Source organism: Pan troglodytes, chromosome 9 (genome assembly GCF_028858775.2).
Source record: "Pan troglodytes isolate AG18354 chromosome 9, NHGRI_mPanTro3-v2.0_pri, whole genome shotgun sequence".
In the NCBI taxonomy this organism is placed as follows: Eukaryota; Metazoa; Chordata; class Mammalia; order Primates; family Hominidae; genus Pan; species Pan troglodytes.
Window position 1 is genome coordinate 16,975,695 of NC_072407.2, and position 20,729 is coordinate 16,996,423.

The 20,729-nt window shown below is 41.4% G+C and overlaps 1 protein-coding gene across 6 annotated transcripts in view; it reads left to right on the forward strand.

Moving 5' to 3' along the window:
* The window catches only part of TEAD1 (TEA domain transcription factor 1), a 270,095-nt gene that overhangs the window by 144,249 nt on the left and 105,117 nt on the right, over positions 1 to 20,729 (forward strand). The window lies entirely within an intron of this gene.

Sequence of the window (20,729 nt, forward strand, 5' to 3'; positions counted from 1 at the left end):
GGGCAACAGGGAGACATTGAACCACAGTAGTGTGAAATTGTCCGCAGGTACTTACAAGCTGGGGTGTGCAGATGCAATTTATAATTGCACCGGAAATACTTGTAACCTTTATCATGCTTAGTGGTGGAAATAAGAAAATCTATGTGAGTCAGCTTAGTACTAACTTGGGACCAATATGAAGCAACTGAATCCTCTTAGGTTTTGCAAGAGAGCTACAAATAGAAAGCAGACACAAAACATAGGCTAGAGTAACAGTAAATGTATCTGGAGCCTCAAATTAGGACTCATATATTCAATTCCTTATTTTTTGTTTTCTGGTTCAACAGGAAGTCTGGGAGATCTATAGGAATTTGAATTACCTTTAATGGTTTATGGGGACCAGAGAACCTAAACTTTAGAATTGGGATTGTCCTGGAAAATCTGGAACACATATTGACTCAGATCCAGACAGTGGGTTATGGAGTATGATGCAGATGATGAGCCAATTAAGAGAAAGGTTTGCATTTAAGCATCTTCCTCTTGTACTGGTGACTGAGTGACTCCAAGGTGGCACCATTATCAGTGGTGCTTGTGCAGAGGTGATTTTTTTTTTTTTTTACACTTTGCTGTCTGAAATGCTTTAAATGATTCTTTTAATTAAAAAAATTAGTTACCTATATAAATATTCACTTGGTAACCCCTTCATTTAAACAGTCCATTTATGCCTTATGCACTTGTATGTGTGTGTGTTGTGTTTCACGGTAACAAAGTTTTTTGTTTTTTGTTTTGAGATGGAGTCTCGCTCTGTCACCCAGGCTGGAGTGTAGTGGCGCGATCTCGGCTCACTGCAAGCTCCGTCTCCAGGTTCACGCCATTCTCCTGCCTCAGCCTCCAAAGTAGCTGGGACTACAGGCGCCCGCCACCAAGCCCTGCTAATTTTTTTTTGTATTTTTAGTAGAGACGGGGTTTCACCATGTTAGCCAGGATGGTCTTGATCTCCTGACCTTGTGATCCGCCCGCCTCGGCCTCCCAAAGTGCTGGGATTACAGGCGTGAACCACCAAGCCCGGCCGGTAACAAAGTCTTAAAAGCGGTCTTATTCTGTAATACGTTGGCCAGTTTTAAACCATTTGCAGTAATGCATTTAAAAGATGTTATTTCATAGATAACAAAATAGCTTCTTGATTTTCATGATAAACATAGACTTGGAGCCTTTTTCTTTTTCCCCGATTGTGAGTCAGCTCTTGGAGGGCATGGACAGTTTCTCACACCTCCTGGGATTAGAGGTGGAGAAACAGAATGGGCTGAGACTGGGTGGTTGGAGCTCAGGGCCTGGGGCAGGGAGTTGTGGGGAGGGAGGGTGGGAAGGTGAAGGGGAGGTGGTGGCAGGTCATGGGGGGCCACTGTGTGCCATACTATGGAATATAAACCTCTCCATCAGTGCAGAGCCACACAGCAAAGGTTTTAAGTGGATAAGTATGTATGGGGAGTGGGACGTGATCTGGTTTGAATAATGTATACTCAGGACTCTTGCCATACAGTAATTTTTTTCAACCCGCTAGACACTGTTGCTGTGGGGAAGTGGAGAGTGGTTTCATCCATATGGCAGCATCATGGCTGTGCAGCCCTAAAGCCATAGGCAGCTCCCACCCCACCCACCCACAGTGGCATCCACAGTTTTAGTCTCTAATGGCACTTTGTCTCCTGAGAAGAAAAGCAAAGTTGTTTTTCCTTTCTTCTTCTCTCATCCCCAAAGCATTCTCCTTCTCACCCAAACCATGATCTCAGATCTTAGGAGTTACAGGTCAGACATGTCACGGAGCCTGTTTGAGATCAGTTGTCTACGTTGGTGATGAAATTATAACACCCTGAAAGAAGACTTTGGAGTAGGAACTTGCCAGGGTCATCAGACATGGTTGGGTTGAGAGAGGAAATGCGATTATACAAAAAACGTGGAATACAAAGTAGTGCTTATTCTGTGATCATGGCTACTGTTTCAGGGGACAGGACTAGAAGGGAACCCGGACAAAGAAAAACCCTTGGCCTGTGCAGGCTGTGGGGTTGTGAGTGCTGTTTCCCCAAATTAAAATATCTTTATTATTGTCATGATTTTGTTGTGCCATTGAGGTACGTTAACTTAAATAAATCAAAGCGAACAATTTTAAGATGACGAGTAAGTCTGGAGAAAAACCTAGGACCCCAGAAAGAAGGCATATTGTACATCCCAGTCTGCTGTAACTTCCGGAGCTGCTGCTGATGACAAAGGGCTTTAAGGCAAGGGAAGTGTTTGCAGCACTTTGGGGGCTCTATGCCTCTCTGCATGCTTGTTTAGTTTTTGCCATGGCCTATTCACCAGCCTGTCTGCCCTGAAACTGGGAAAGGTGGATCCAGCTGCTGTCCAGGCCTTCAAGAAGCAGAGCCCCATTCAATTGTCCACTTCTCTGTTGCTGCCCAGAGCCAGATCCTGTGTGGGATACTTGGCTTTTCAAGGGCCTGTGTATGGTGTGTTGTTGAGTAGAAATGTCTGAGATGCTCCTTTAGTAGCACTTGATTCTTTTGGATCAGTGATTTGCCATTTCTTATATGAAAATGAGAAGTTCAGAGTTTTGAATTCTGGCCCCAGTTCCATCACTTTCTTGCCCTGTGACCCTGTTCTCCTCCCAAAACCTTTCTGAGTCTTCATCTTTAATAATGTTTAATTGGATCACATGAAATGATATAGGTGAAAGCATTTAGAAATGGATAGCACTGTGGGGGAATATTTTTGTTCATAATTGTATCATAGTGTGGACATGGAGAGTTAACCTTTGTCAGAGCTTAGTTTCTCAGCCTTTTTATCTATTAAATGGGAATACAAATGATACCTTCATTGGGGGTTCCCTGAGCATGCAGTCGGAAACTATGACCTCTTCTGGAGGACCATGACTTTTATTTTTTGACTCTATAGTGTAGGAACATCTTAATTAAAGATTATGGAAAAAATGAAAAATGGGTTTATAAAAAATGCCCAGATCCAATTTCATGTATTTGTAAACTATTGATCAACAACCCGTGTGGAACCTATGGCCGGATATGAGTTATCCAGTATTAGCATTGATATGAATGCTTTTATCAATAGAGCATTGATAAGGCATTTCATGGAACACACATGTCAGCTCGTTCTCTCACTTTACCTACCTCCTCCGCTGTCTGCCTCCCCTCTGCCTTAGATCTTCTCCCTCCCCTTTTCTCTTTCCTCTTTTCCTACACTCTCTCTCCTTTTTCTCTTTTCCTTTTTTTTTTTTTTTGTTTTTTGAGACAGAGTCTCTCTCTGTCACCCAGGCTGGGGTGCTGTGGCGCGATCTCTGCTCACTGCAAGCTCCGCCTCCTGGGTTCACGCCATTCTCCTGCCTCAGCCTCCCGAGTAGCTGGGACTACAGGCACCCACCACCATGCCCGGCTAATTTTTTGTATTTTTAGTAGAGACAGGGTTTCACCATGTTGGCCAGGATGGTCTCGATCTCCTGACCCATTATCCGCCCGCCTCGGCCTCCCGAAGTGTTGGGATTACAGGCGTGAGCCACCGGCAGTTGTGCTGCAACTGTAGAGAAACTAGAGGTCTAATTTCTCAAATACTGGTCCTCTGTGAATTGAAATATAGATCATCTCTCACCGATATAGATTTGGTGACTGAAATAATTATTTTGAAAGAACCATTGCATACGTGACATACTTACTGTCAGATAAAGTCTTTGGAGGGAGATGGGATAGTGTGTGGTGTCCACCCTGTCGCTTCTGCCAGGGCGAGGGCTCACATAATTTATTCTAAGCTTCCCATCCTCAGCTTCTGCGCAGGAGTACAATGGAAGATGGGGGGTGGAGGCCTTGCCTGTGGAGCCTTAACTGGGAGAAGGACAAAGAAGGCATGTAGCTGGAGAGGTCCAGTGCTTTTTCCAGGGCCGGAGGCTGGGAGGTGTCCTCATGCACTCCTATAAGCTAAGCAGAAGCCAGCGAGCTTTCCCTAGTCATGCAGCTCACAGGATAGTGTGCAGTAGAGCTCTGCTAAAGGACCTTCAGTTTTAAGAGCGCCTTCACTCCGTAGTACCACAGATAAAATTAGCATCCATATTAGTAAGCCCAACCCAGAGAACCATGCAATTATCTCATGATTTTATTTAATGACTGTGCTCTTTTCACAGCTTATCAGGGTAATCTTTGGAGCATGTCCTGATTACATGTTGTACAGACCATAAAATAAGTGAACTTAAAAAGCAATTCAAAGCTAGCTCTAATTTAATTTATAATTTTTACATCTCAAGACAACATTTTTAGTAGATAATTGTCCAGTATTTGGTTTTGTTTTTTTGTTTTTTACATATGTCAATTTTTACTTGTCTTGCAGTTTCCATTCCCCCAGCACATCTCATCTTTGCTCATAGCAGCGAAGAAGAGAGAGCATCTGTCCTGGTTCTCCTTCACCTTGCTAATCAGGCTATCCCCCTCAGCTCTTCAGGGAATGTATAATGACAAATTAGACCTTGTAGGACTTGTGCATGGAGCTTCAGGGTCTTTTCTAAATGGCAAACCAAAGTGGCCAACACTTGCTAGCTGTGTGATCTTGAGTAAGTTACTTGACTTCTGAGCTCTGATTTCTTGCCTTTAAAATGTTCCCCACTTCACAGGTAGTGGTTGATTCACAAGGTTGCCATGAATCAACAACGTACCTCAGTGAGGTACCTACCTGTGAGAAGTGCCCAGTCCCTGAAGGCGTTTGGAAGTCATTTCCCAGGGCAGGTCAGATACTGAGGCTTCCCAGGCTGCTGTACAGGTGGGCATGCTGGGGACCTTCTCAGACACCCTGGCCTCTTTTTCTTTCCATCTGGCACAAGAGATGCTTTTTCTAGTTGGGACATGCAGGAGGAAGGAGAGAGCAGGTGCTTCCTTGATGTGAATAATTTATTTTTCCTTCAGATCATTCTGATAATGCACCAACCTTTGGATGGGAAAAGGTGCAAAGCTGGGATATGCACTAGTGTTACATCACTGGAGTTATGTTGGGGATATGTCCAGTGTCAGATTTTTTTGTCCAAAATCCCATTAGCAGAGGAAAGGAAGAAGATACATTTCCTTGGCAACTATTATGTCCCAGGCACAGAGATTACAGAGGCAGGAGTGACAGTTGTTGAGGGATACAGTGGGTGTGAGAGGGAGGGATGTAAACTGAAGAGTTCCCATCATAAAATGTGGTAGAATGTTCACAGAGGCTCACCTACCCTACCCCAGGGAGACATTTATTCTAATTTTGGGGGAGACTAAGTGATTGGGGCTATTCACTTCTCCGAGACACCAGAAAATGAGAACGTCTGTAAAATTAAGAATATGAACTCTAGTTCTGTCTGCATTTCCAACTTCTTCATTGTTTCCTTTCTCACTAGATTTTAAATCCCTTGAGGAAGTCATTTTTCAAACAGTATTTTCTGTGAAATCCCCAATTGTAATGTCTACTTTATTTACTCCTCCACTCATCCTTCCTTATCAGATTTATTGCATAGTGTAATGGAATATATGAAATTAAAAATAACTACACTGGACACTGGGCTCTGCATACAGTAAATATTCAACCGTTGTCTGCAGACTTGCCTAAGTGTGTATGCAGTAGTTATTCTAGGCAGGTGCTGTGCTCCAGGCTGGAAGTTGTGTATAGGATAGAGAGAGAGGGTGCCTCAGAGCTGGTAGTTTCCTCCAGCAGTCAAATTCTGAACACCCAGCTATGCCTCTTGCTGGGGAATCTAAACTTTCACCTTTCAGAGAAAACAAGGTCTTTGGAACCAGTGTGTTCTTTCAAACAATGTTGGATACTGCCCGATTGTTTCCATCCGGGAACCAAGTTTTCAAAAAGAAGTCCGGCTGCTTTGTTAAGATAAGAGACTGTTGTGTGAAAATTGCTGAGTGAGAGCTCCCACTGGAGGCTCCTTGTCTTCCAGGCCATTACCAGTTTACTCCTAGCTGGGTGATGGGGGTGAGGGTTGGGGCCAGATTGCTAGAGCCCCATTCCTGCCAGTTCCTCCCAGTCCTGAACTCTGGGGAGAGTAGAAGGTAGAGAGGGTTGATGGGGCCGGGCTCCTGGCCTGGCAGAACCGTGCTGACCTGGAGCCTGTTCGGAAGCTGGCAGTGATTGCAGTCTCTCCCGGACTGTTGCTGCCCTTGTTTGCCCTCCCTTCTGTTTCCTTCTCTCTACTTTGAGCATTCATTACATGAGATGGTGCTGTTTTTTCATATATTTGTTATGAGTAATTTTATCTTTCATCTATTAGATGACATTTTTGATTCTGTTCTTAATTTAAAACACACACTCATTTTTTAAAGTTTCTAAGTACGTTTTTTATTTGTATGTGATCATGGTTCATCAGTATAAGAAAATATTTAGCCAGTTCTGTTTCGTAAAGTCTTCAAGAAAGATAATAGCTTGGGTGGACTGCTTCTTCATGCACATTATGAATGTGGCTTCCTGTTAAGATCTGAAGCCAGGCAGAGATGTCCACTTTTGCTACTTGTATTTAAAATTGTACTGCAGGTTCAGAAATCAAAGGCATCCGGATTGGGAAGAAAGAAATAAAACTCTCTTTATTTTCAGATGAATTGAGCCTGTACTAGAAAACCTAAAGGAACACATGCCCAATCCCGATTCCCCCAAAGTACGAACCGACTAATGAGTTCAGCAACCTTACAGGATAAAAGATTAGTATACAAAAATCAATTGTATTTTTACATACTAGCACCAAGCAATCTGAAACCCACATTATGAACACAATTCTGAGGAATAAATTTAATAAAATCAGTGCAAGACTAGTTTATTGCTAAATGAGAGATATCCCATGTTCATGGATTGGAAGACTCAATATTGTTAAATCTTCCTAAAATGATTTGTAGATTCTGTGCAATCCTTATACAATTTTAGTATGCATCTTTTTAAAAAAAATTGTCAAGCTGTTTCTAACAGTATAGAAATGTAGATGACCTAGAATAAACAAAACAATTCGGAAAGGGAAGAAAAAAAGATTAGGGGTCTTATATTTCTTAGTTTCAAAACTTACTACAAAGCTATACTATTCAAATCAGTGTGTTACTGGTGTAAGGATAGACAGTGGTGTAAGCATAGATAATGGTACAGAATTGAGAGTCTAGAAATAAACCATTACATTATTGTCAATTGATTTCTCTACAGAGGTACCAAAGCAATTCAAAAGCAATTCAATTCAATAGTCTTTTCAATGAATAGTGCTAGGACAATTGGATATCCACATGCAAAAAAGGTAAATTTAAATCCTTACCGCACACGGTACATAGAAATTAACTCAAAATGGATCCTAGGCTAAAGTGTAGAAGGTTAAGCTAAATCTTTTAGCACAACATAATAAAAAGTCTTCATGACCTTGAGTTAGGCAAAGAGTTCTTAGATATGAAACTGGAAGCACAGCATGTCAAATTACTTTTCGAGAAGGTTTGCTAGCTCATTCAGTGGGTGAAAATGGGTGAAAAGTGAGCACATTATTTAACTATATTCTCTTGTTCCTAGTTAGGTTGAACATATTTTTACTTACCACTCAAAAATATTACCACTTTCTGGGCTCTTGTAGGTCTCTGTCACATCTTCGAACCCACCAAACCTTTCAGGAGAAAATAGTTCCTTGGAGAAGTACATAAAGTTGTGGGACTTTGTACCTTGGATTACACTTTCCCTGTCAACTCTGGGTCCTCCATAGTAGGGAATCCATAGTGGTTTTTGTCCTGCAAATAAAACAGTGTGACTAAGTAATTTTCCAGAAATGAACAGCAGAGTGGGAAATAGACATAAGTCAGAGTAATATAACAATCACGGTGTGATAAATTAGCATGGGATTTGAAATCAACCTGTTTGGGTTCAAATCATGGTTCACCTCTTACCGGTCATGCAAACCTTGGGTCAGTTACTTAACTTCATCAAATCCTTCACTTCATCTGCAAAATAGAGATAAGAAAATTCCTTTTCTCTTAGGGTTGCTTTGAGCATCAAATGAAAAAATGTGTGTAAATGTTTAGTGCTTTGTACCTAGCATATAGGAACCCATTATTAAGTAATATTACAGTTTTGATTTCAGACCTGTGAGCTTAGGGCTCAGACTCTAGAGGTTCCTGAACTAGGTTTTCCTAGGCATTGCATGTAGAGTCTTATCTTAAAAAAAAAAAAAGTTTTAATTGAAAGATTGGCAGCAAATTCTTTTTGTCACTTCAGACATGATTTCCTTTGGGGCTCTTGTACTCCCATGGTTTGAATTCATAGAGTAACTTAAGGGCAATAGGGAATTCCTCTCAACTCTCTGTCTCCAAGAATACCTCTGGGTGCTGGAGAGATGCCACTTATCAATTCTGTTGTTATTGTTTTTAGGGCTGTAAGCCTTCTGGGTAGAACCCAGTGGATTTTCCTGAGTACTGAAGAATTAAGTGAGATGAGGGAAAAGCATTGAGAGTAATTATCAGCAGTGGACTATGCCTGAGTTTTTGTTAGCCCTGAACTTACATATCCTGACTTTACTAGTCCATGAGTTCTTCATAGTCAGGAACTGTACCTTTTAATTCTCTGCATCTCCTAGGGGCTTTCTCAGTGCTAAGCAAATAGTAAATATTCATGAGATACTGGGATTGTGCCCAGCATTTTCTGAGTTTTCAAATAGATGAAGTTATAGAATCATATTCATATCAAAGGAAGTTCCTGTGTATAATCTCATTTCATTCTGTCAACAACCCTAGGCTTGGGGTGGGTGTGTCGGTGTGGATGAGAACACTTAGTATCCCTATTTTACAAGTAGGAAAAGTAAGACCCAGGTAAGTTAATGACTTGCTAAAAATGATACAGCTCTTGAGAGACAGCAGACATTTGAATCCCATCTACTGATTCTAGGTCCTATGGTCATTCCTTTGCTTTATGTTGCCTGTTTTGCAGACTGTCAAACGCATCAGACACTTCCAATGGTTTTTCAATGGGTTTTTGTCCTAGTGACAGTCCACACATCCTGCTCTCCTATTATCACATTTGCAGGAGGAAGTGAGACATTTTTTGACACTGGTGATATGGGAGAAGGAGAAAAATCCTAGAATCAAAGATACTTACTCCTTGCTTCCCTCTACTCATACTCTCTGGAAAGAAACGTTTAAGGACTTCTTGTGTTGTGCCTGTTGTGCCAGGACAGCTCAAATGGATGCTTTTGTTACAGCCCCTCCACCTTTAGCAGAAGTTGTTGTATTCCTAGCCAATGCAAAAATAAACAAGTGAGGGAAAATGACATTTCCTGGTAATGGAAAGTAGCAGTTGGTGAGACTTTAGACAAGAAGCGGGTGTTCCAGCGAATGAGCAGTGACCACAGTGGAGCTAGTTGTCGGTTTACTTGGCTGAAGAATATGTTTGCCTGCATCCTGATTGTCAATAAAGACCTTTAAAAACCCCAGCTTGACTCTGGCGGGCTGAGGGTGCTGCCGTGCCACTGCTGCAGGATGGAGCTCTCTTCCTGGTGGACACTTGATTCACAAGGACGCTAATTATTCATTCTTCCTCCGTGCAGCCCGCTGAAACAATTGCTGTGCTTGTTCGGTGCACAGTGTGGCGTCGGACAGTCAGGCCTTTTTATGTAACTGATGGCGCTGTATGTTCATATTGTTCTTTATGTACTTATTTTATAGCTTATGCAGCAGACATTCGAGTCAATTAGCTTCTTGTCTTGCAAACTGGGCACTGCTGTTCTAGAACCAAGTTAGAAGGGTGTGTCGAGGGCGACCCGGGCAGACCTCTCTCCTTTCTTTTTGTGCTGTGTGGGTTGGTTTCAAGTTACAGCATTTTTATTGGCTCTTGTTTGCTGAACCTTGGTTTCAAAAGCTGATGTTTGAGTTGAATTTCTTAAAGATACAGCTTTTGTTTTCACAAAACTGAAGTCAGGCAATATGCATAGCCCTTGGGAGTGTGGGTTTTTTTTTTTTAACTGAGTGATTTTTTTTTTTTTAAATGGTACCTATTAACCAAAAAATCTGAGCGAATGGTTTCCTAACTCACTTTTCCTTAACTGGCGTCAGCATGGAGTCCTTGTTTCTTATTGATTTGCATTTTTTTTTTTTTTTTCTGTATAGCCTTACTCCTGACTCTTTTGTCCTGAATTTTTTTTTTTTTTTTTTTTTTTTTTACCCCGTATTTCTTGAAACCTGCCTGTTTTGGGGACAAGTTAGAGTTTAAATAAATTAGTTAAATTCTGTTGTGTATATTTCTGCAGATGATAATGTTTATGAAGCATAGATTCACTGTTTTGTGAGGATTTTTAAATATCGGAAAGAAAATTTCCTGCTTCCTCTTTCCATCTCCTTTTCTGTGGTTTTAGCCCCCTGGCCCTTAAGAGCCATCGGTTTGTTATTGCTGATTGAGGTAGTGGTGGTGGAAGCAGAGGCTCTGATCCAGAGAAACTCCCCAAGACGGGAGTGCAGCAGGCAGGATTTTTATCCAGCGGATTTTGACCCAGTAGACTCTAAAGAAGCTGCATGACAGAGGCTCATATTTACCATACCATTGAATTCTCAGAGCCTTCCGTGGTGGCTGGCCCAAGGCAGTTGTTCAAAACATATGCGAGAGAATGAATGAACAAATGACCTTGCCTACCAAACGTCTCCCTCCCTCTGTGTAAGCATCCCTTAAACTCTCCCAACCCAGGTGGCCTTGACATATCCCATGCTCACCCAGGACCCTGAAGTATGCCTCGGAGCAACTGGTTTCTCCTGACCAGTTAGTGTCAACTGAGACTAATGCAGAAAACATTGCTTACCCTAATGTTTGCCTTTAGAAGTAAAATCCAAACTGAAGGAAAGGACCTTGAATTTGTTTTTTATTCTTGCTGACTTGGAACATTGATAATGCTCATACTGATCCTCTGGCTAAACATTTTTCTTCCTTTATCCATGTATTTATTGAGCTCTCCACTGTTAGCATGAAAGGTGGAGAAGCAGGAATACATGGTGTGTGCTTCTACTAGCCTTTTACTGTCCAGTTGTAGAGAGTAGGCCCAGTGAACTCAGTCAGGTGTTTATAAGATTGAGCAATTGAACAGTTGCTGTATCCTGAAGACTGTATCTGGTGCTTTACTCTTGTATAATTCTTGAGACAGGAATACCTGGGTGTTGGCATCAAGGGGCTGTTGAGGCCATCTTTATTTCTCCATAACACCCAGCACAAGACATTTACATGTATGGGTTGGGTAGGGTAGGAGTTCATAGCTGTCCATAGAGCAGGGCAGGGACATTTCTGAGAAGGTCAGAGAGGTTTGATGAGGTGATTTTCCTGAGCTGGGCCTTGGGAGTGGAGAGATAGAGGGAGAACAGGTGCATGGACACAGAGGCCAGAAGGGCATCAGACAAAGGACCCCTGGGGCTGTGGGAAAGCCCCCGAGCCATTGGGAAATAGAGGAGCTTAGCCTTGCTAAGAGGAGAGAATTCAGAGAGCCATGAGGTGATTGAGGTTTCAAAGACCAAATAAACAAAGGAAGACAGCATCTTGGGGAGTGGGCAAGACCATGCCTCACCTGGCAGGTGAGGTCAGAGGATACCTGACCTACGAAGATCCACAAAGGCTGGCAGTGGGGGCATCCCAGTGGACAGTGTTGTGATGAGCAAGGGGCCCAGAAGTAGGAAGACTTAAGGAGTCCTAGGCTTTAAGGAAGACTCAACCCAAACCTGGCTACCTCTTTAGGCAGCTTGAGTCTTGGCCTCTCCTACCAGCTGCTGAAGGGTAGCTTCATGTTACATCTGGCCGCAAAGACCCTCCTTTTTAGAAGCAGGCAGGGAGTGGTGCCCAGGCTCTCAGGGCCTCCTCTTGTCTGGGAGACTGCAGCCTCCCCACACGACACAGCCCAGCCCTTTTGTTCTTGAGTGCCTGCTGCTCACGTGGTCTTAATAAACAAAATCTAGAACGTGCTCATCCTTTAAAAAAATCTGTTAGCCTGGTTAACGTGTATATAATATGTATAAATATATGTATATACACTAATTATATATAAATTATATTTTGTGTCAGTTATATTTGCACACACACACACACACACGCACACGCACATGCACATTGTAATTCCTATTTAAAGGGAAAAACGAGCCAGTTTTTTAAAGGGAAAAAACAAGCAAAAGGTGTAGGAAGAGGGAGACACCCCTCTCTGCCCCCATCCACTGATTCTCTTCCCTTTTCTATCCTCCCTCTGGCTGGGTTTACGGACAGGCCCTTCTTCCTCCTGCCCTTCATCTGCCGCAGGACCTCAGTGCTGGTGATGGTGAGCCGATGACCTTCCTTCTCTCTTGTTCTCTGCTCTTGTGGAATCTAGTTCCAGCCGTTCGGTTCCACTGAAGCAACTGCTTTGGCAGACGAAGCTCTCTCTGCCTGAAATTTCTTACTTTCTTCCTTCTTTGGTTCCCATTTCACCACTCCATGGTTCCTCCTCCAGGAAGCCTTCCTTGTCTGGTTTTCTTCCTTCTAACTCTCCCCAGCCCTGTCTAAATCTTACCCTTCTTCAGAGCCCGTCTCAAATTTTGTTTCTTCCATGAATTCTTTCGTATAGAGCTTGTCCTTCTCCTGCCCCCTCTGCCAGCTGAGGGCTTTCTTCTTTCCCTGAATTCCCCCAGTGCCCTGAGCTGATCTTAGATCTGCCTTGTTTGCCATTAATTGAGGAGTACATATTCCCCCCAAACTCCTTGAGGGCAGATGCTCTGCCTTATTGTCTTTGTGTCTTAAAAATCTTGCTCTTGTATAGTCAATAAATTTTTGTTTGAAATGGTTTTTAAAAATAGGTTCTAGAGGTGTTGTTGTTGTTGTTGTTGTTGTGTTTTTTGTTTGTTTGTTTGTTTTACCAAAGGAAAATATTCCGCCTGGCTGATATAGTGAGACCTTATCTCTACAAACAATTTTAAAAATTAGCCAAGTGTGGTGACGTGTGCCTGTAGTCCCAGCTACTCAGGAGGCTGAGGTGGGAGGATTACTTGAGCCTGGGTGGCAGAGGTTGCAACAAGCCGAGATCATCATGCTGCTGTACTCTAGCCTGGTGACAGAGTGAGACGCTGTCTCAAAAAAAAAAAAATGTAGAGTCTCAGTTTGCCTATAATATTTATATTGCACAATAATACATTTACTTATTTTTTACTTATTGAAATATGCCACTTGTTTTGAAATAGCATGTAAGATGCAGATATTTGCACTTTTAATTGATATGCCAGGCAGGAGATTTACTGCTCTCAACAGGTATTAAGAGGTAGGAAAGCTGCCCCCCGGCAAGTTTCTTAGCACTGTGGAACTGATCCTAGTGCCATGGTGAGTAAGTGGCAGACCTCAGATTCACACCACGTCTCTGACTCCCAATAAACCACACTGTCCCCCCACCCCCAACCCTCATGGTGATTAAAATGATTACTATGTACACACAAAATATATTAGGTTACAAGTTTTTTGTTTACAATTCTAAGCTTCTAAGCTCTGTTCATTTGTATCTTCATAATTTGGGGGCCTATGAAGGATTGTTTATCCCTAAATTGAAAGCAAGCAAACTAACAAAAAATGAGATCGAACATTGTCAGAGACAGTTGTTCAGTTAATCCAAGCATTCAACAAGGGTTATAAATATGGCATAGAAGACTAGGGGGAAAAATCCAAGTTTTTGATAAATTGTCCTCAAAGCTAAACTGTTTCTTAGCAAAGTGAGAAAAGGCATAATGTTCCCAAGACCAAATTTAATCTATACATTCTTGGTAAGACCTTATTTTTCTCCTCTTTCCATTAAGTTTAAGGTTTCCTTCTGCTTCTTGCACTAATCATTAATAACTATACTGTTGTCACAGCTCAAAACTTTCCTATTGACACTTCAATCATTTTTAAAGATCTTGAATGTTCAACCTCTATGAAGCTAACCTTTTGCACTCTATTAAAATTTAAGAACCATTTGATTCTCAGTGAATGCCCCAGCTACTGGATCATGAAAGCATTACCTTGTGCCAAGGGCATGATGCAGTACACTCATTCCTTTTTAACAAATAATAAGAAGTTTGACTTTTCATTTACACATCCTGCCAATTGCTAACAAGTTTCCATCTCGTTCAAACACCAGATTGATCCTAAGAAATTGAAAATATTGATTTAACCCTCTGTCTGATTTGTACTGCAGGCACCTGCTAGTGCAGTCTTAGCACATTACAATTGCTTGGCTGTAATTCCTCAGGGGACCACTAATAACTACCACATCTGTCTTTTCATCTTCCGAAATTATGCTAGCAGTTGTCCAAGTCAATTGTGATTCATTTGATACTGCTCTCCTTCAAGACATATTGCAACCAAATAGACTTGCTCACCAGTAATATATCTGATGACATAGTTAGTTCTTGTTAATTGACAGAATGATTCAGGCTTTTATGGATGGCATTAATTGGTCCCTTGTGTCCATGCAATAATTGACCAGACAGAGAAGGCAGCATTTTCTTTCACCAAGTCAGGAGAGTTTTGAGGTGAGATAAATGTAGTAAGGATGACAAAATGTCTATATTTTTAATCAAGACTTTATCAATGAGTTGAAAAAAGAAGATTTGGGGGGAATTCAGATCATCTTAATTATGAACATTGCATTGCAGTGTGCAGAGATGTGCTGAAATGCAGGTCTGCCTTCTCTTTGGCCTCCTTGTGCTGAATATTTTAATGCAGGGTACAACATGAATCTAATATATGCAAAGCAGAAGAGTGCTGTACCTGAACTAAGATAATGAAAAAGGAGAACTCTAAGTAGCTTTGTTTTTCTTTTGACATTCATCATTAGTGACCCAATAGACTGGGCATGTAAAATCTGAAAATGTGGAATTTGCATCACCTCCTGCTTGCTGAGAGAGCCAGAACGTTAGTTACATTTACTCCTGTTGCCATGCTACTAAAAAAAAAAAGTGTTGGTTCCTTTTTTCCTACAGGATAAAGTTTTCATATGTAACAATTTTCACAACCTGCCTCCACCATTTCTTCTTCCTTCCCATTTGGTCACACAGAATTAATATTTCCAAGTTATGGTACCATTTTGTCCCTTTTTTGTACTTAGTATGCTCTTTCTTTAATTAGTCATTTTATAGATTCCCACTCATTCTTCAAGAATCCCATAGGTGCCTCCCGAATTTCTCAAACCAAATTAGCTGCCCCCTCCTAGTGTTTACTCATTTGGTTGCTTATTTCCCCAACTAGACCTTGAGCTTGCCTTGGGCGTGGGCTGTGTCTGTTTGCTTGACACAGGCAGTTATGTAAGGACTTAATAAATGTTTATGGAATTGAGTTGCAATTGTTGCATTTTGAGGAATGAGAATTTAATATTTGAATCCGAGAGAGATGACTTGGATCAAACTAGATGTCAAGCAACCTGTACTTCCAATGTGAATAAGTGGCTGACGACCAGCCCTGGGGAATAATTATAATTTGGTGTAAAACAAACCATTTGAGGTGTGGAAGATGAATTAGTCAGTTGACATTTGGAGAGGGGAGGGTGAGATATGAGTTATGTGGAATGGATTTTCTGGTGTTTGATTTACTTAGACTATTCTTTTTAAATCATTTGTCACATAGGATAGACAGTGGCTGTAACAGATATCCATGGAAGCTTTGGACTTGTGAACATCTGACATGACCTCCTTTTAAGGGCAGTGCAATCTGACAGACCTGGGCTGAAATCCCAGTGCTACCATTTATTAGATGTGTGTTTTGAGTGAGCTCCTTAATTGGTCTGAGGCTGTTTCCTCATCTGTAAAATGAAAATAATGACAGCCTCTGTTGACTTTTATGATAGTGGAGAGATGTATGGGAAATGTGTTGCACAATGCCTGGTGATATACAGTAGACACTTGATAAATGGTACCTGTTACCAATTAAAGATATTTTTTGTTTGTTTGTTTGTGTGTTGTTTTCTTGTAGGGATGGGGTCTCACAGTGTTGCCCAGGCTGGTCTTGAACTCCTGGGCTCCAGCGATCATCCTGCCTCAGCCTCCCAAAGTATTGGGATTACAGGTGTGAACCTCTGTGCCCACTCTTTTTTTTTTTTTTCTTAATTTTAAGTTTGTTTGTAGAGGTGGGATCTTGCTGTATTGCCCAGGCTGGTCTCAAATTCTTGGCCTCAAGCTATCCTCCTGCCTTGGCCTCCCAAAGTGCTGAGATTACAGAGCAATTATAGATAAGTTTTGACTCTGTTTCTTCCTGAGAGTTCTGAAAGGCAGAGGGTAAATACAATTGTGTATATAGAGAAAATGCTTTAGAGTTTTGTGATTTTTTATATTGCCTCTAGTTGCACAAGGCTGACCATGTCTCTGTGACAATGTATATCACTTTCATGGGGTTCAGAGCTTCTTGTTATAGCTCAGGAAGTTACAGAGGGAGATTGGGAGCTAATGCACCAAAACCGGCAGTGAGTATGTGTAATGGGGTCAAACCTTGTTGGTTTTTTTTTTTAGCTACAAAGCAGCAGATCTGCCACTGTGATAGAATTTGATTTTTACTGGCTTGGGATAGATTCCTGGTGATGCTGATAGTTTATTACCCAGTGTAGGTCTAGAATTTATACTTGCAGAGCATTTTCATATTTGTGGGAGAATTAATTTATTTGGCTCTGAGGTTGGTTGGTTGGTTTGTTTGAGAAGGCGTGTTGCTCCGTCACCCAGGCTGGAGTGCAGTGGCGCAGTCTCAGTCACTGCAACTTCAGCCTCCCAAGTAGGTGGAATTATAGGCTCGTGCCAGCACACCCGGCTAATTTTTTTTTTTTTTTTTTTGTATTTTTAGTAGAGTAGGGGTTTCGCAATGTTGACCAGGCTGGTCTCAACTCCTGGCCTCATGTGATCCGCCCGCCTTGGCCTCCCAAAGTGTTGGGATTATAGGCGTGAGCCACCATACCCGGTGGCTCTGAGGTTTTTAAATGGTAACACTTAAGTAAACAAACTCTAGTTTCTTTCTAACATATGGCTGGCCTAGAAGAATGTGTTATTTTTTCATAATCTACAGGTAGAGAAATAGAAGAAGAGAACTTCTATTCAAAGAGGCAAACTCAGGGATTCTGAATGCCTTAATGCTGCTATTTGGAGTTTTATTTGAAAGCATTAATATTTTCTTTTTGGGGGTGGATGGAGAAAGGAGAGGTCTTAGTCAACGGGTACAAAGTTTCAGTTAGGAGGAATAAGTTCTAGTGATCTCTTGCACAGCATAGTGACTATAGTTAATAATAATGTGGTGTATATTTCAAAATTGCCAAAAGACTAGGTTTTAAATGTTCTCGTCACAAAGAAATGATAAGAATATGAGGTGGCAGATGTGTTAATTAGCCTGATTTAATGATTCTGCAATGTATACATATATGATAACATCATATGATATCACAAATTTATCTGTCAGTTAGAAGCAAAATTAAAAAAAGATCTTTTAGGCCAGGTGTGGTGGCTCACGCCTGTAATCCCAGCGCTTCAGGAGGCCGAGGTGGGTGGATCATGAGGTCAGGAGATCAAGACCATCCCGGCTAACACGGTGAAACCCCGTCTCTACTAAAAATACAAAAAATTAGCCGGGCGTGGTGGCGGGCGCCTGTAGTCCCAGCTACTCGGGAGGCTGAGGCAGGAGAATGGCGTGAACCGGGCAGGCGGAGCTTGCAGTGAGTCGAGATTGCACCACTGCCGTCTAGCCTGGGTGACAGAGCGAGACTCCGTCTCAAAAAAAAAAAAAAAAAAAAAAAAATTAAATTGTTGCTTTTCCCACGATGATGAATAAAGGGGTCACTTAGTGTAGTGTGGATGAGTTCAACTAGACTGCTTCCTCCTAACCCCAAACTGGAATCGTTATGTTGCGAGCATGAGACTTTAGCTTGGAGGAGAGAGCGGGTTTGGTAATTTTGGAACCTGGTAAACTTTAGGGGCCTTAGTAAATTTCAAATATATGCTACAGGATTGCTAATTATAGTCAACTTGCTGTATATTAAAGCTCCAGAATGTATTTATTTTTGTGCCACCTTTCAGTTTCTGATTTCAGTCCCTGGAAAACCACCCATTCTTGTGCTGGCTATTCCACCAACTAGTTTATCTGCCTTAGAGGTTATTTTGGTAAACTTTCACCGCATCACGGACTTAGCAGGGTAAAAGGCGGAGAGTAATGGTACATTTGTCATAACAAGAAAAAGCGGATCTATTTTTCTTTGGCAAAGATCACCTTTGGAAATTGTTGTATTATGAAATGCAGAGTTAAATACAACTAACTCAGCTTTGATGTGTCCTTTGTTAACGTTCAGCCTCTAAGCGCAAGTTGATTAATGATGCACATCCCACAGTGACTTTTTCTCAAGCCCAGCAAACTCATATATACCCTAGTGTATAAAAGCAAACAACTTAATTAACTTACTCTTCATCCATAATTATCTTGAAATTAACTACTTATAATGTCCAAAAGTTTATGCTGCAAGCATATTTAAAAATCTATTGAGAATAAAAGGGACGGTATAATTGGTTACCCTCTTCTTTTCTTGCCCACTTAGCTATTAATATGAAAAGTAGCTACTCCCCTCATACTCTTTGGCTGTGTGCTTAAAATTATTATTATTTTAATTTCTGCAAACACTCAAGAAAAGGGCTTTCTGTTATTTTTTCGTTGAGCCCCTGCCCTGGGCCAGGCATCGGGTCCTCAGTAATGGACAGGGCAGTTTTGGCTACTGTTCTCAATGAGATTAGAGTCTCTTTGGAAGCTACAGATAGGTTATACTAGTCTGGTAGGGCTGCCATAAGAGAATACTGGGTGGATTAAACAACAGAAATTAATTTTCTCCCAGTTCTGCAGCCTGGAAGCCCAAGAGATCAAGGTATTAACAGGTTTAGTTACTCCTGGTACCTCTCTCCTTGGCTTGTAGATGGCCATCTTCTCATTGTGTCCTCACACGGCCTTTCCTTTGTGTTCACGTATCTCTGGTCTCTCTTTCTCTCCTTCTCCTTCTTCTTCCTTCTTTCTCCTTTCTCCCTTCTCCCTTCTGCCTTCTCCCTTCTCCCTTCTCCTTTCTCCTTCTCCTTCTTCTCCTTCTTCTCCTTCTTCTTCTTCTTCCTCCTCTTCCTCTTCTTCTTCCTCCTCTTCCTCTTCTTCTTCCTTCTCTTCCTCTTCTTCCTTCTTCTTCCTTCTTCTTCCTTCTTCTTTCTTCTTCCTCCTTCTTCTTTCTTCCTTCTTCCTTCTTCTTCTTTTTTTTTTTGAGACTGAGTTTTGCTCTTGTTGCCCAGGCTAGAGTGCAATGGCGCGATCTCATCTCAGTGAAACCTCTGCCTCCAGAGTTCAAGCGATTCTCCTGCCTCAGCCTCCCAAGCAGCTGGTGCCTGCCACCACGCCTGCTAATTTTTTTTGTATTTTTTTAGTAGAGACTGGTTTTCACCATGTTGGCCAGGCTGGTCTCGAACTCCTGACCTCAGATGATCTGCCCTCCTGGGACTCCTAAAGTGCTGGGATTACAGGTGTGAGCCACCGTGCCCAGCCTAATCTATGGGATTTTAAAGACAATACTGTCACTTAATGACTTACAACACATCCTCATGAAACCTAATAACAGAAGTTCTGGGTTCTGTGTTAATACGGGACTTCCTTTTGTGAAACTTGTAATACACTCAGGAGAAATGTGTGACAAATAGGATTCTACTTTTTAGGGGCATTTGGAGCACTGTATTGTCCTTGGGTAATAATGCTTAATGTGGACGATGCTACATGGCCTCCAAGAATATCCCTAGGCCCTTGATCCTTTAAGGGAGAAAACCAACCTTTACTTTTTGATTGTGTAATTGTGATCAGAATAGCCTCTGAGATATAAATTCCAAATATATCTGAATTGGTTTTCTTTAATTAAGAATACTTTTGGATTCAAATCATACTGGCAGCAAATTAAAGACATGTTTCATGTGTTTACTAAATGTTAATGATGGGATTACTTTAAAGATAAATTTTTAACATTTTAAGTAAAACGTTCATGTACAACAAAAGTTTATTATAGATTGGTTTTAAAATGAGCACTGCTTCAGAGTCAGGATATTCTTAGTAAACCCACAAGTGTTGTGGCCTTGTGCACGTCTTTTGGTTTCTTTTTGCTTTCATTTTGTCATCAGCAAAATTGAAATTGTTAGATGAAATTGTCTCTAAAGTGTTTTCTAGAGCCAAACATTTCTGATTCTCTAATATTAAAGTCTCTAAGAGAGTTTCTCTAAGCCCAGGCGGTACAGTTAAAAATATTTTCGTTGTTTGCTTGTTGGTTATAGAGTGATAATATTTTGCAATTAGGAAGCTTGGATAGATGAGAAACCACACACGTGACATAAAATGGTTTCTCAACAGAAAACCTGTGCCGCTCAAACTGGGGAAACAGACTTATAAATTCCTTTTGACAAAAGACACGTCACCACACAAGCAAGTTAGGACAGAACTCTGAGCATTGTTTTTCATAGACTTGGGACAATTCCCAAATATTTTTTTTTCTCAAAACAATATTTTTCATTCCAATTTACTTATTAAAAAAAAAAAAAAAAACTGGGAGCCGGGCATGGTGGCTTACGCCTATAATCTTAGCACTTTGGGAGGCAGAGGCCAGTGGATCACCTGAGGTCAGGAGTTTGAGACCAGCCTGGCTAACATAGTGAAACACCGTCTCTACTAAAAATACAAAAATTAGCCGGGTGTGGTAATGCACGCCTGTAGTCCCAGCTGCTCGGGAGGCT